Source organism: Falco peregrinus, chromosome 10 (genome assembly GCF_023634155.1).
Source record: "Falco peregrinus isolate bFalPer1 chromosome 10, bFalPer1.pri, whole genome shotgun sequence".
NCBI lineage: Eukaryota > Metazoa > Chordata > Aves > Falconiformes > Falconidae > Falco > Falco peregrinus.
This window is the reverse complement of record NC_073730.1, coordinates 27,708,584-27,724,100: the sequence shown is the minus strand read 5'-3', so window position 1 is coordinate 27,724,100 and position 15,517 is coordinate 27,708,584.

Here is a 15,517-nt window from a genome sequence, read left to right as displayed (position 1 = left end):
TTTAAATGACACTTAGCCTTGAATATATTTAAGGTTTTTTTTCTTGTAGCCACTAGGAAGTCAAAAGATATATGAAAAGCTATTAATTTTCAAATGATAGTAACATAAACGATATTAAAACTTCTATTTGGTCTTGGAACAGTGTGAGGGAGAAATGTATAACAAATGGGGCATCACACAGTCAGTTATTAAAGAAGTAAATTAATAAACTAAACATTCAATCTTTTCACATGTCAAGGATAGTCTGGGCAGTAGTTTGACGATTGGAGAGAATAAAATGTGTCTAATCATTTGGGCAAACTTTAATCAGTCTAAAACAGACTTTGTTTTAGACTCCTCAGTAAACATTTGCTTTCAGTTACTTTCATTTCTAGCCCCATGGAAAGGGATTCCCCATGTGTTATCCAGAGCATGCACTGTGGATCCTTGTGTTATTGCCGCTGTGTCCAAAGGATTTATATGAATTGCCTCTGTGAGAGGAGCTGATGCTGTGCTAGTACCATGTGCTATGTCCATGTAGCAAGAAAGATTTTTGCAAAGGTTGCAAAGGTATTTCTGTGAGTAGACACAGAAGAAAAAGAAAAAACAGAACATTAAGCTGGGAGGTTGTGGCTTAAGAGTCCCAAAACTGTTTTCCCCATTGGTGGCTGAGCTGGAGTAGAGCACAGATACTGTGTAGACCTGGGGTGTGCTTTACCTAGTAATCTGCATTACTTTCAGCCTCATGGAAAGCTATGATCTGGCCTGAAAGTCATTGTTTGGGAGTAAATGAACTGTACTTCTGCTGTTTTTTTGACTAGGGTCCAGTTCATTCCTGTCTGTAAATACTTGAGTAACACTTAGGTAGCTTTATGAAACATAAAACAATGTCTGGATGTAATGGAAATTGGATTTCCTGATTCTTTTGAAAATGCCACTGCATGCTTAACTACTCTTTCTGGTGCTGGAAAACCTTTAAAAATCTGCTCCCTAATCTTATTAATTTAAAAAATATTGCTATTATGGAGATACTGTTAAAAGCTGACATCTTGTTCAGAAATCAAGCTCAGTGGCCTTTGATGGAGTGATTGAGAAAGACTAGGAGACATTAGGGAATACCAGAAAGCCCAGCTATTAATGATAATAGAGGCAGGAATCCTTCAGTGCTTAAAAAATTTCACAAAAATGTGTACTACTTCCCATCCACCCCAGGCCAGGCACCTGTGCATACTGTGATGCTGACAAGAGAAAAGCTTACTATTAGAAACTGGGTTTTTTTGAGTGCACGTTTAGAGAAAAGTTGTGCCTTTGACCTAATAAAATTCATTTTTGTTGTTTGTAAGTAAAGGTGGCTACAGCATCCTTACTGCATGCATGAGAATGTGTAATTCTGGATCACTGAAATTTGTATATTGCAAATGCAGAAAGAGCCATCACATTGGAAACAACCTTTCAGAGGAGGAAGCAAGGAATGAAATTCCTCTTATGCATAAAACCAAATTGAATGATTGTGCATATGCATTTGTATTTGCTTTCTCTCTTTGTTCTTTGTTCTTCCTTTAGCGATGCATTTGCATGCAGACTGCTAGTGATCAGAATGCAGAGCTCCCATACAGCGGAGTTGTGTGCTGGCATTGATCTAGTGGTCTGTGCCAGCTCAGTGGTGCAAGATTTACTTAATTTCCTCTTCCTTTTGTTCTTTTGCCTCTGTGCCTTAAATAAAGACTTTTCTTTTATTACTTCCAGAAATCTTGAGAAGTCCTAGGTATTTTGTATCCAAATAACCATGACCCATGTTGCTGTGATAGATAATTGCAGAGCTTCCGATCTGTTGGGTCCCACATGTAATGTATGTCTGAAATTCTCAAGGTTATTGACTTTGGGGAGGTGTGATTTTTTTGTTAAACTAAATGGAGAGTGAGCATTTTGAAGCCATCACGGTGTGCCGTTGGAGATTATGTGCTTCTGGGAAGAAACCTTTGATACAATTTTGACAGAAGGTCCCGAACCTGAACAATGAAGGACCGGGAACATGTGCTTATCACTTAAGACATCAGAGTTGATCAGGATCATGGAGGAATTATATGGAAGGGTCCCAGAGAATTGTGTAGCATTTGCAACTTGGCCATTCTTTTTGTATTGTTAAAATTGGGCAGACAAATAATGCACAGCAAAAAATACTTTAAAGTCAGTTTGTCTGCTTTACACAGAAAGAAATAGAGTAGGGCTTGCCTTTTTCTTGCTCGTTTTCCCTGGCAGGAACAGCACAAGTACCTTTGTAAAGGAGGAAGACTTCACAAGTGCTGTTATAGTTCAAGTGTTTTTGGGATCTGCTTCTCTCTCGGTGCTGTAATTGCATAACTGTGCAGTGGTGCAATGTGTGTTTATGTGGATTGATACAGGGTCAGCGGTTTCAGCCTCTTTGCCTACTCGGCATGGCTTCCGCCGGTGAATTTATTAAGATTATGTCCTCTTAAAGAATTAGTAGAACTCATTAGTTTCTATTCTTTAACTTCTTTACATAACATACACACATTATTCTGCAGGAGCAGTGTATGGTAGTTGCTTTCATTAATTCATTTTCCAACTGGATTTTATACAGACTATTTTCAAAGCTGCTGTAATGAAACCTCATATAGGAAAAAATGTGGAGAATATGCTCTCGAGTTGTGGGTTATTTTAGTTCAGGTCCCCTCCTGCCCAAGTTATTTGTAAACCTTGGATATCTTTGTGCTTCTGTCCTTGTACTACTTCTTTCCTTTATTTTAAGCTGTTTTAATATCCTTGTCTAGAGAATGATTCTTATTGCTCCACAGGTCTGCAGCAGCTCAGTGAGCAAGGCTGTGCAGAAACCATCCTTCCAGCTTTCTGAAAAGTGGCTTATACTTCTAGAAGAAACTCCAAGTGCTGGTGGCCTCACCCTGGGGCTTGGAGCTTTCCAGCCTCCTGTTTTGCAGTTGGAATTCCTGAGCTGTCAGCTGGTTCTTGGAGGGGAAGCAGATTCCCCTTCCAAGCTAGCAAACACATAAACCAGGCTCCTTGTGCAGCAATACCTTCCTTTCAGCCTGTAGGCTAGGCTTCCAGTAGCACCACGGCATTACAGCCCAGCGTTTAGTTGCAGGAGCTGGTTAAGCAGTAGTTCCCCTTGTTGCAGAATCTAATGAAGACGCAATGGACCATGACCACAGTTGTGCATCCTGAGGTGTTGTGATGCAGGTGAGCACAGCAAGGACGGTTATCTGCTGGGCAGAGTCTGCAGCTAAGGGGGACAAATGCTGCTTTTAATGAAGAAACTGAGCAGAATTACAAGCAGCAGATAATTACTTTCCTCAAAAGGAAAATGTGCTTAGTTTCAAACTGGTTGTTCCAGTGAGCCTTGTATTGTATAACACTCACCTGAGACAGAGGCTGACAGGCTGTCCCAACCTTTAATTGACTAATTAATAGTTATTAATTAGTATTCCCTACAGTTGTAGTCTCAACCATGAGTTAATTGATTCTGATGGGGAATTAAACGTCCCATGTCAGAGATGAGTGCCCGTAACAGCATCTGAGGCAGTTATTTTGTGTAATAGACTAAAACAAACCTGTTCTCTGTGTGTGTACACTGATACTAAATTGCACAAACCCCTGCTTTTGTTTATTTAAACCTATTGCTCTGTGCCTGTTCGATCATGGGGTTTGTAAACACTTAATGGAGACTTAAGTGTAAACACTTAATTTTTATGTAACTGGGAGAGAGGGGATGCTATTTTCAAACCCTGTGCTCTGATGTGGGATCTGTTCTGTCTGAAAACTGCCATTAAAACATCTGCCTTTCCAATTCACTTCTGTCATGAGTTAAAATCCTCTGGAGATGAGAGCTAACTGGTAGATTTGATAGTTAAGTATTCCAGCACTGACAGGCTGCAGTATTTCATAGCAGCATAAATATCATTGTGTCTGTTCAGTTTATTAGGTTAAGAGATTTTGGAAAATAACCTCTAATGGGCAGCATGATTTGATAGGCAGGTGCAGCTGACAGAACAAACATTAGTTTTCCTGTTCAATTTATACTGTTTTCTACAGTTGAGCCCCTGCCAGGCAGGAGCAGCTGGATGGCACTGACTTTGGTTAGCTAGTGTTGTGCTGTCCTAATCTTCTTGTGATGCAGTAAAACTTCTGAAGCTGAAGAAAACCTTACTCAAGGCTTTTCAGCAGAGTTATCTGTAGGCTTGTCACTGCTCAAATTCAAGCTGTCAGATTTTATGATATTATAAGAGCTCCTAGCATCTCTTAGTTCAAAGTGTAAACATAGTAAATATACATTAATATATTAAATGGAACTATTCAAACTCTGAAGCAGTATGGGTCATTGCCATATTATAGGCAATGTGCAAAACATGCAGGACAAAGTCCTGACCCTGTCAAAGTTGATGGGAATTTGCTAAGCAGTCAAGCCAAGATATCACCAAGGGTATGCAAAGAATACCTGATAACCTGGTCTGCAGGAGGTGGTACTTGCTTGGATGTGGAGCTTCATGACTGCTGCTGTTTTCCAAGAGTAGTGTGGAATCCAAGTTTTATCATTATGACTATGAATGGTAAACCCAGAAGTGAAATTGTGTAGTCCATCTCCAAAAAGCACCAAAACCTCCTTAATATCCTTGGTTATTGATTAGAGCTCTCAATGGAGGAGAACATAAGACAGTTGGGTCTTTTCTAAAATGATTGAGGAGTGAAGGGAGGTGCAGGAAACTGATAAATGGTTCTGAATTTAACACTTTAGGCTAAGCCACCAAATGCCTAATTAACATTTAAAAGGAAGAGAGTTACCCTGCAGGTAACCTGCAGGTGAGAAAAAGGGATCCTAAATTATTTTGAAAAATTCAAGTGTCAGATGAGAATGGGGAAGATTTACATCTTAATGGAATCCTCAGCAGGAGAAGAAACCTTGGAGTGGTAATGACAGACAAATAGATGCACCCATCTGTACCTTCAGATGTTGTCATATGAGTTTGAGTAGTCCCACACCTTTTTTTTGACAAAAACAAGCAAAGATTTGCGGCCTGTGAAAGACCCTCATGTTACTTTTGGAGCCTTTCTATAGAACAGGCCTTCCCACCTGGCCTGACAATGTAGTAGTTTAAGACAGCCTGACTGCTTTAATGTGTGAGTGAGTCTGGGTGCCCACAGCAAAGAGCTGAGCACTGGGGAGGTGCCGGTTTCTGTGAACTTGAAAAGAAGTGACAGAGACCAGGAGCGTTTCTGATAGGACGTGACATACACAGCTGAGCCTGGCTCTCGGTCTTGCTGAGATCACTAACTAAATTGTAGGAGAGTACTTGATCTGACTAGGCTTTATTTTAGACCTTAAACCAGATGATTTTTTCGTTTGTTTTGTTCTCAGTTTGAATGTTTTTCTTACTAATTTCTGTAAGAAATTTTTTTCCCCAGTTAAAAACCTTTAGAGTGAGCCAGGCTTTACAGTGAACCAATGCAGCCTGCCCATACCTCCTCTTGAGAAGATACACTCTTCCAAGGAAACGTATAAAATAGTTGCATTTTATGAGTTTATTAAATTTCTGACTCCTGTTTACTTTAATAAACTTTGAATTGAGCTAAGGCTGGTGACAGAAGCAAATAGCAATAAAGCACTCTGCTGTCATCTTTTTACTGAACAATATTTTACATGAAGGATCCAATTGCCATGTCAATATGGTTGTGTGCCCTCCGCCCATGTTAATATTCAGGGCCTAATAAGTTTGCTAAACATTTCTGCAGAATTCTCCGCTACAGCTAATTCAGCCTAGGCAAGGTATTTGGGCCTGTGGAGAAGCTCTTAGAGATGTCAAGCGTTTTATAAATCAGATAATTTTCCTTGGTCAGTTAAAGCCGTGGAGATGCAGTCTCTGGGCAGATTGCACTCTTCAATTGAGATGTTAAACTTTGTTTCTTTTCAGAAGCAGTGTGAGTCAGCTCCAGGCGAATGTAAGCATTATAGCGGAACTAAAACAAACATGAAGTGGAACCAATCCTAAATATATTTGCATCTAGATTTTGGCAGACATTGTTATGGCTTTCTGTATTTTATGTGCCTTTTTCATTTCCCTGTGAAATATTTTTTGGTAAACTTATAAGGTTTTTAAACCACTTCAAGTTGTTGACTCTTCCACTTATGCTAATGATACCTCTTGCTCCAGTACTTTAATTTTAAAGAGTGAGAACGACTTAAAGCTTTGGCACTGCCTTGCCTAGGCATCTGCTAGCAAGAATTTGTGCTCTTGAGAATGCAAAGCAAGAAGGAAAGAAACAAACAAAAAAATAGCAGTAGATTATTTTTCTTAGCATGTGAGGATATAGAACGTCAGAGAGGTTTTTGGAGGGACCCAACACTTCTGTGATTGAAGTCTTGCATTCAATTTCACAGTGGGACAAGATCCTAGCTGAAAATAGAAACATATCCTGGTCTTGTGCAGCTTCTCACTATAAAAAAATATTTACAGGAGTTGGTACAGTTTGTATGCATAAGAATATAGATGTTCATTCAAAAGTGAGTTAAGATAGCTGAAGTGCTGCTCTGATCTTATCTTTCTCCTTGTTTAGCTATGCCAGCAGCAAGGGCAGCAAACTCAATTTGTGAATGGGATTTTAAATGAGTTTGAACTGCCACTAAATTGAGCCTAACCTTTGAATAGGCTTAGAGGTGGTAGGTAGAGAGCTCCATTCTGCCTGTATTGATGAGTCTAAATGTTTCAGACTTTTATTACAATGGCTTTGGTGGTGACAGTGCAGCTAAATAATGTACTTTTATTGTTAGCATACCTTTTCAGGTCACGCTCTCTTCTTTTAAGTTGTGATATCTACAACAAGATGGCATGCAGCTAATGCAAAGAAAATGGCTAAAACATATCGCCCTCCCCCTTAAAATAAAGAGCCATCAGACTTTTTGGCTTATGTAGGCTTTTGATAGCAATAGGAATAGTTTGCAATTACTATGAAGAGTGTGTAAAGAACACTGATCTGGTCATCTGAGTAGGTATATAAAATACCAAATCCACTTCTCTCTTGATGAAGTGGTTTCTCAGCAGTGTATTTTTCATACAGCTTTCAAGGTCGACTTTAATTAAGAGTTTCAGGTACTCTCAGTGAGGGTTTTTTGTTCCTTCACTTTTTGGAAATATGTTGCTAGCCAAAATTTTCATACCATTATAAAAATCTTAATAATGGATGTATCATTGAAATCTGACTTTTTTGTTTGTTTTTGAAAAGCCATATATAAAATAGCTGAATGATTTGTCATCAGTTATTTGTTTTATTGTATTTCAAAACAGAAGAAATGCATGCTATTTCCAGTCAATGTTTTAGATCAGCTTTTCAGTCCTACAAGCATTAGATGCACAGTATATATATTTAATGAATAGCCTGGTTTGACTTTTGGAACTACTTGTATGAGGAAAGTTAGTTGTCTTTGCATACTTGCAGCATAGGAAGAACATAGGATAGAAATGTTGCATATTTATAACAAGCCCATTGTAGAGATAGCTGGTTAGCATGCAAAGAAAGTATTTCTCTACTAGATAGAGCAGTGAGAGACAAGGATACTTTCCAGTTATACACGGTCAATGGCAAAATTTTTTAAGCAAATATTTTAATACAATCCTGTTATTAGAAATAGCCATACTGATGATTGGTGATTTTCTAAAATCAAAGCAAAACTTCGGGGCTGTAATCCAAGCAAGTCTTTGCAAAAAGAGCTTAAAAGGTGCAGTTACCTAAGCACCTTAGAGTTTTCTGTCAGAGAGGCTCAGGAAAACTGAGCTTTTACTCCATTGATATTAAGATTTCTGTTTTTATGGTTAGAGCTGGGAATGCAGATCCCATACTGTTCACCACTGTATACCTCTTAGGAGGTAGTAGTTGACACTTACACCATGATAAAAATTCAGAGGTGCTTGATCTACACACATACAGAGGCATATTTAAATATCTTTCTGTGGTTTCCTCTCATTATAATACATATTAGACAGTTTCAAGCCATTATTAAAGTTCATCCCAAGATAAAACTATTGTGAACATACCAGATATGATCCTTACCACAATGCCTCTTTTTACCACTTCTGCAATATCAACAGATAGGTCTAAATGTAGGTTACTTTTATCTGGTATAGATTCTTTTACACTGCTAGAGAAGTGCAAAGAAGCTGATATAAATGATAGTTCAAGTCTAATGTAGTTTGCTCTTTTATATTAGAGAAGCTTTTTGTGCAATACAAAAAGTTCCTTATGGACAAGATTTAATAATAAAGATTGTTCTATTTTGGTACTAATCTATTTTTTTTTGACATCTTAATTATATCCTACCCCATAAACTGGTGATTGGTAGTGTCAAGATCCCTAATCTGTGTCCATAAAATAAATTTTCCTGTTTTTTCCCTCCATTTGATTTTTGTATAAAACTCACTCATGCAGTCAGACATAAAATCGCAGAGAGGAGGGTCCCCTGCACCCTTCCCTCTGCCAGGAGGTGCAGAGCAGAGGAATACAGTGGAAACCTTAAAAAAATGACTTGGTTTCCAAAAGACTTACGGGGAACAGACTGAACCAGTGCTGTGTCCTCTTTTCAGTGGTGTAGGGAATAAAAGACAGTGTACAAAGTCATAAGAATTTCTGTACAAGAGTTAGTGTTATTAGGTGCTAGTTCAGCCATGTCTGGAGTTCTGCTGTATGCCCTGGTGAAGAGTCCTTTACATCCATGAGATTGTTTTTCAGAATAAGGGGAGAACAATGAAAACGAGCTTATTGGTTTCTAAATGGCCCTATCCCAAAGCAAAGAAAGATTTTTAAAGAATTTGGCTTGTTCCTATGAAAAATTGTTCTACTGAAGTTTTGCAGATCAAATGTACCAGTCTACAGCTGTACAAATTCTCTTTCACAGAGTATGAATGCTGCAATTTGCTAATGTACATTTTGCTTTTCATAATATTCACAAAACCAGTTTATGGTTCAGAACATTCACAAAGCTGCCATTTTTAAACTTTGCTTCTGAACACATGGCATGGTTTTCCCACTTTTAAAAGCAGGGTGGTGGTTTTTGGGTTTTGGTGTTTGTTGTTCTTTTTTTCTTTTTTTTTTCTCTTTTTCTCTTTTTTTTTTTTTTTCCCCAGGTGTCTTTTAGATAAACAGAGCACTCTCTAGCCACAAATGAAGTGAAAGTTTGAAGGGATGATCCAAATGCCTGAATTCCGTGGCCACAATGCCAGCATTTTTTTGTTTTATTCAGTATTTCTGCATGCTCCTGAGGCTGTATTTACTGTAAATTTATATCCTCTAGGTCAGTGCATGTTCTAATGCATTTAAGAGTGAATGAGGAATGTCACAGCTAATATCCTAATGTTGAGCAAGCATTTCTAGTGTCTTCTCTCAGTTACATTGGTTATGAGAATGGTCTCTGCGCAGACCAAGAGTTAAGGGCTAATTTGCATTCTTCTAGCTGATTATGATTTACCAGCATAAATTCCAAGAGTAGATACCCCTTCACCATGCTATGAAACTAGCTGCAATGGAGAGAAACTTCTCTTGTGAAAAGAGATGAATATTTTCCATGAACCTATTCTTGTCACTGGAAAAGATGAACAGTACCCCTCTACTAATGCCTATCAAAAGATGGTGGAGCTTTTGGAGCATCTTGCCCTTATTGCTGCTAACAGCAATAAATAACTACTGCACCTTTTCACAGTTTGTCCTTGTAAGTGCTTAGGGGCAGATGACTAAGGGGAACTTGATGGAAGCAGAGGAAAGAGTTCCAAAGCGAAGTACTGCAATACCAGCTGCGTGATGCCCCATTGCAGGAATTACTGTATTGTTTTAATGATTTCAGGGTTTGGATGCATTTCTTTGAAACACATGCTTGAACTGTTGTTTACTAAACTGTTGCCAAGGCGTTATGCACTGGGGATATTGTGATGAAGGGGAAAAAACACATTGCCACAGATGCAGTGTTTTTTTATTTTATTTTATTTTGTCTGTCTGTATTGACTCAGCACCATGGCAGCTGTTCTCTTTTCAAATAGCTTTGTTTTCCTGAGGCATAGTCTATACTTATTTCAGGAAGTTGTAGAGGAAGGAGAGCAAGTAAAGGACTCCAGATGAATTTCTGAACCCAACCATTCTCACACTATTTAGGAGTAAATTTTATATCCATGCATACTTTTGCAGATGGCCTGAAAAGAAACGGAAACTTGAAAGTTTAAGACAGAATAGTATTGTGAAAGGATGGGGTACTACTATTTTTAACAGTGTGTTAAATCAGGCTTTGAAGTACTATGTGTAGAAGGCAAATGTGCCTATTTTACAGGTGAGAAGTAGAGGTGTGGCCTTCAAGTGGTTTGCCCAGTATTTCAGAAAGTCTGACAAAGCTGAAAGTAGCATATTCAGCCTTCCCACTAGCAGAGAGAATTTCTAGGGACTGCTTTTGGCAAGAGATCTGTATCACTCTATTTCTAAGCCTGAGGCCATCTGGGTAAGTTTTCAAGGTCCACTGTAGTCATTTCCAGTCTTGCCTGGCTGTCTGCTCCTGTCTTCCAAAAATGTAGTACTTCCTCACTGAGGCAAAAGGATGAAGACTCTGTTGAAAACTAGTAGGGATGGCCCTTAATACTAGGAATTAATGTCTGCATACTACGTGCTCCAAAAAGGAACACGTATCTGAAATAGTATCTGATTAAGGATTCCTTTCTTATAGCAGATTTTTTTTCTTGTAATATATTTTGCTGTTCAGTGTTTTCCCTCATTTTTTGTTTTCCTGAATGCAGAATTCCCAAGAACTTGCTATTTTTCCTGTTCTGAGAATATACTACCTCTTGGGGCAGGTAGTGTCTACTTGGCTCCTTTAGAAATGTCACCAACATACACAGAGTTTGTTAAATACTTGTAGAAGTTGAACATCTTGGTGAATCAGGGAAGTCTCAGGCAAGTCTCAAAACACTAGTGCTGAGCTTTTTGTTTGAAATTGGGGAGAAATGCCATGTAGCCTCTCAAGTAATTTGTATTCAGTGGATTCTTCCTCAATGTCCTGTTATATTAATCCTGAGACACTTGCCACAAGTCAGCCAAAGGATTAAGAGAGTAAACTTTGAGTTGTTCAGAATTTCCTAGCCGTATGCTTGGCCTTAAAGGATGTGTTAAGTATCAGGTGATTCAAATTGAAAAGCTCAGCAGCTTTATAATCCCCTAGTCTCTAAAGTCACTTCAGCTACAGATGCCAGAAGCAGAAGCTCCAAGACTGGCTCATTGCTCTGTGTGTTTGGTACATCTTTCCACTGCTGCTTTAGGAGCAAAGATCCAAACCCAAAAGCTCTCAGCCATTTCTTTCCTGTCATAGAGTAAGTACCTGAAAATAATTATACTCCTTTACTGGAAATATTTGGCACAAGTGCTGTGGCTCCACCATTAACATTTTTTACAGTTTCTTTCCAGACTGCCAGTTCTATTTTATTACTGCCTTGTTAGTGTGATGAAAAGATGACAATCTTCTATTCTTGCTGTGGATGCAGCCAAATGGCATAAGGACATTTGTCTACAAAATTAACTGAATAAAAGTCTGAAATGGCCAATTAATAACAGTACCTGCCTTACATTATCTGTAGAGCCTGGCCATGCATGTACCACCATCTCTCAAGGTTTTGTATATCAAATCTAAGGAGATATGTTTCTGTTTTAACTTAATCCAAGTACAGTTCTCCAAAATATTATTTATTCTTTAAGGTCCCCCACTTCATACCTTTCCAAAATTTCTAGCAGTTTTGCTATTTGGATATCAAGCCTTTGGCAAGAGTGTCTGTGCTTAATGGGCCTCTGAATAGAGGACAATCTATCTAATTGAGGGCTGATCTTCAGCCATATTTTCTTATTGCCATCACAGAAATGTACAGCAAATACCCTGGAATTTTGAATGGGCTTGAATCAAAGTCTCAGGCAATGCAAGTCAAGGTATTATTTTTTACAGCTGGTCTTTTATCTGTATACTGTTTTTACTCATAAATTCTAAATTGTCCTTGACTTTTGAAAGTCATCTTGAGGGTTTTTTTTCTACTCAATATAGGTATGAATGACTGAACATCTCATGGCTCTATGTCTCTGCATTAGCTGAATCCATAGGTAAACAAAGATGATGTTATGGAACCACTGTCAGGGAAATGTCATTTTACTATCTAAAATTACTATTCCTGTACCTTCCCACTTCTGTGGCTAGCTCACTTTTCTGATCAAAAGCACCTTGAGTCTTAATGTGAAGTCAGGCATCTAAGGTGTCTCTTTGCCTCTATTAGTTCAATGCTGTCTAGCTCTTTATTCTTGCTCTATCAGAGATAGTAATATTAAAAAACAAAACCCCACGAAAGGTGCATGACTGCTTAGTTTATACCACTCAACATCTGTCTGTCCTCTGTGGTTTTTCTTTATCTACTCACATGTTCTAAATTTGTCCAATTTAAACTGCATGCCCTTAGGGCAGGGCACACCTCAGCGTGTATTAATTAATGTTTGAACCTTTCTATTCACTGCAGCATGTCATGCACATCCTCTACTGGCTGGCTGAGACCTGATGAGCAGTAGGAAGGTTATAAAGCGCTGTTTGAAATGAGTCTCTGTGTGGTCATTAAAGTGCATTCATTGTCTATATGCCTATCTGTTCTTTTATTGTTTTTTCTTTCAGGTCTCCTTAACTCCAAATTACACGCCCATTTTTTGTCCATTTTCAGTTCTCTTTACCAGGACAACTTCCTAATTCAATTTTGCAACAAAATAATTTGAAGACACTTTTACACTCCCCTCTTGAATAGAGTCTAGCTCTCTAGAGGGTCAATGCTGACGCTACCATTTCTTCATCTTTATCTCCTTGTGGATGTAAGGAAAAAGGATGGATTCTTCTGCTAGCTTATTTTATTTGTAGTAACTTTCTGTAGTGACTGCTTTTATGCTACAGGTTCTCTCTTGAAGGATTTCTTAAAAAGTTAGTTGAGACTGCTAAGTCACACTCTTTCACATTCCTGCTGTTGGTACAGGTACTGCAGAACTGACTTGGGAAGACACTGTCCTGTACTTCTGCTAGCTGTGATCAGTATCTAGTCTGCCAAAGCTTTCTTCCTCCTCTCCAGCATCTATTTTCACATCTTTCTCTGTGTGGGTTTTTGGTTATTCTGTTTGTGTTTTCCAGTAATCCCAGACCCTGCTGCATTCCTACTGTCGTCAGGTGCTTTCCTCTTTTCCTGTATTAACATACTATCTCAAGAGTTTGTTCAAAGTGTTGAAAACTACAGCAGTGAAAACTCTTTTTCTGTATTTTGAATGCATTTTTGAAGGACTACACAGAGGTAAGGATATTGTAAATCTGAAACAATAATTGCATTGTGCAGAGTAGATGTGTGCTTTGATTTGTGAAAAGGAAAAAGAACCACAGAAAGAGAAGTCCAGTTTAGCTGCCTGGTATTTTTTGTTAGCTAGGTTTGCTGCAGTATTTTTTATGTTAGCCTAGTTAAATGTTATCACTGAAGACTGTGTGCTTTCGATAATGTTTCTTGGAGCAGAGTGATATTTTAATTGCCCTCCTGTTTGTCTGATGCTTTGGCCAGGTGTTGGCAATGAGAGTGAAAGGTACTGATTTGCCAGTAGTCATGCAGCTGACAACAGTACAATTCTGGATGTCTGGAGAAGAAGTTAAAATTGGGGTTTGCTGCCCTTAGGAGTATAAAAAGAGGCGGCTTGCTTTGAGATAAAACCTTAGGACTTGGTGCAGGAAGTTGTATTTTATATCTAGTTTTATGGCATGCTAAATAGAGTGCTCTTGACCTGTGTCTCGAAACACCCTCCTGTACCTGTCTGCCTCTCTGATTGCCACAGTCTTCCATTTTAGAAACGTTTTCAAAGTAGTCAGAGTTGCTTCCTGGCCTTACGGGTGCCTACATTATCCTGGGCTGGCATCTGCAAAGCTGCTTGTGTAGTAATGCCATCCTACCACTACCAGCCTACCTGCTGTTCCTGTTCAAGCCAAAGGCCCAGAGCTCCTAAACTAGGTCTCTGGAGCGCCACATGGAAATGCCTGTCTTGTAACTGTGTGCAATTCCGTAAGCGTGCTCAGAGCCTGCTGTTCTCCGTGTTGAAAAGAGTTAAGTGCAGATTGCTAAGTGAGAGGATAGTTAATGAGAAGGCATGTACAAATACAGAGTGGGGCTAAGACATGGTCACCTGCAACAGCTGACCCAGCTTGAGGATTGAATTGTGAAAAAATGGGTGCTTGGTGAATGATTCCAAGCAAGGGGCAGGGGGTGCAGATCTGTTTATAGCCTCTCAGTCTGAAATACCAAACCACTTACTGAAGCACTTCAGCCCCACGCCTCTCTTCTGCACTTTCCCAGAGCCCTTGGCATCACATGCATTGCATGGAGAGCCTGAGTGCCCAACTTGTCACTGGAGCTTCTGAGCAGCAGCCACTTCAAGGTGCGGAGTGGGAGCTAGGTCCTTTCTGAGAAGGGTGACGATGAGGATGTTAATTTTGTGCCACATCAGATTTGCAAAATTGTTGGAGAATCTTCAGCACAAAATTTGTAGGTTTTGTGTTGTGCTGGGTGGAGCAGCCTAATGTGATAGACAAATGCTGCCTGTGTTTCTCATGTTCAAAAAATTGTTGGTGCCTAGCAGATAGAATTCTAGACTCTATGCCTGCAAGAAAGCAGGGAAAGGAGATGAACTGTTGCATGGGAGAGGATGGGTTTATTTCTGCTAATTTCAACAGAATTGCCTCTTGCGCCATTATCTGAGAAAAAAAATCAGAGCTGTTGGAGATTTTATCTGAGACAAAAAACTGTAAATTGAGTATTTTATAATTTGAACCAGTAGATGTCAGCAATTCCTTTTGAAATGGCTCTGGAAATGCAGCAGGAAATGAGCTGACTTGTTCACATCCAAACTTCTCTGTGATATAAAAACGTTTGCCCACAAAATCAGGAACTGATTAAAATACAGTCAACAAATGATAGACAGCCTCATCCTAGTTATTGGTGGGACTGGCATGAAGACATGTGGAAAAATTTGGTCTTGATAACAAAAAAATATCAGAAGGTCTTGTTTAAAGGTATAATCTTTGATTATTGGGATACTGCATGACATAGCCTTCACATTTGTGGAAACCTGGTATAGACTTTAAAACGTGAGGACTGCTGTGATTATTTTTTTTTTTTTTTTTAGCTTAGGTGGTACGGTAATCCAGATGTATGTTACAGCTGGTGAAAGAGGTGGTAGGTATCTCCCTATAGTTGGGCATATATTGTTTCATATGTTCAGGTCTAAAGTAAAAAACAATATCACATATTCTTGTAATGAACCATTGTTAAGCTCTTATTTGGTATATGTTTTTTAGAAGCACAAAGTTTGTATGAAATGGTTTTTATTCTATAGTCTGAAAATCGAGAGTATTATCACTAAAATCTGAATTGGTAGTCACTGTAGAAGTGACCCCAGTGGAATGAAAATAAAAGACATAATAGTCCTTATTGCTGGTTTT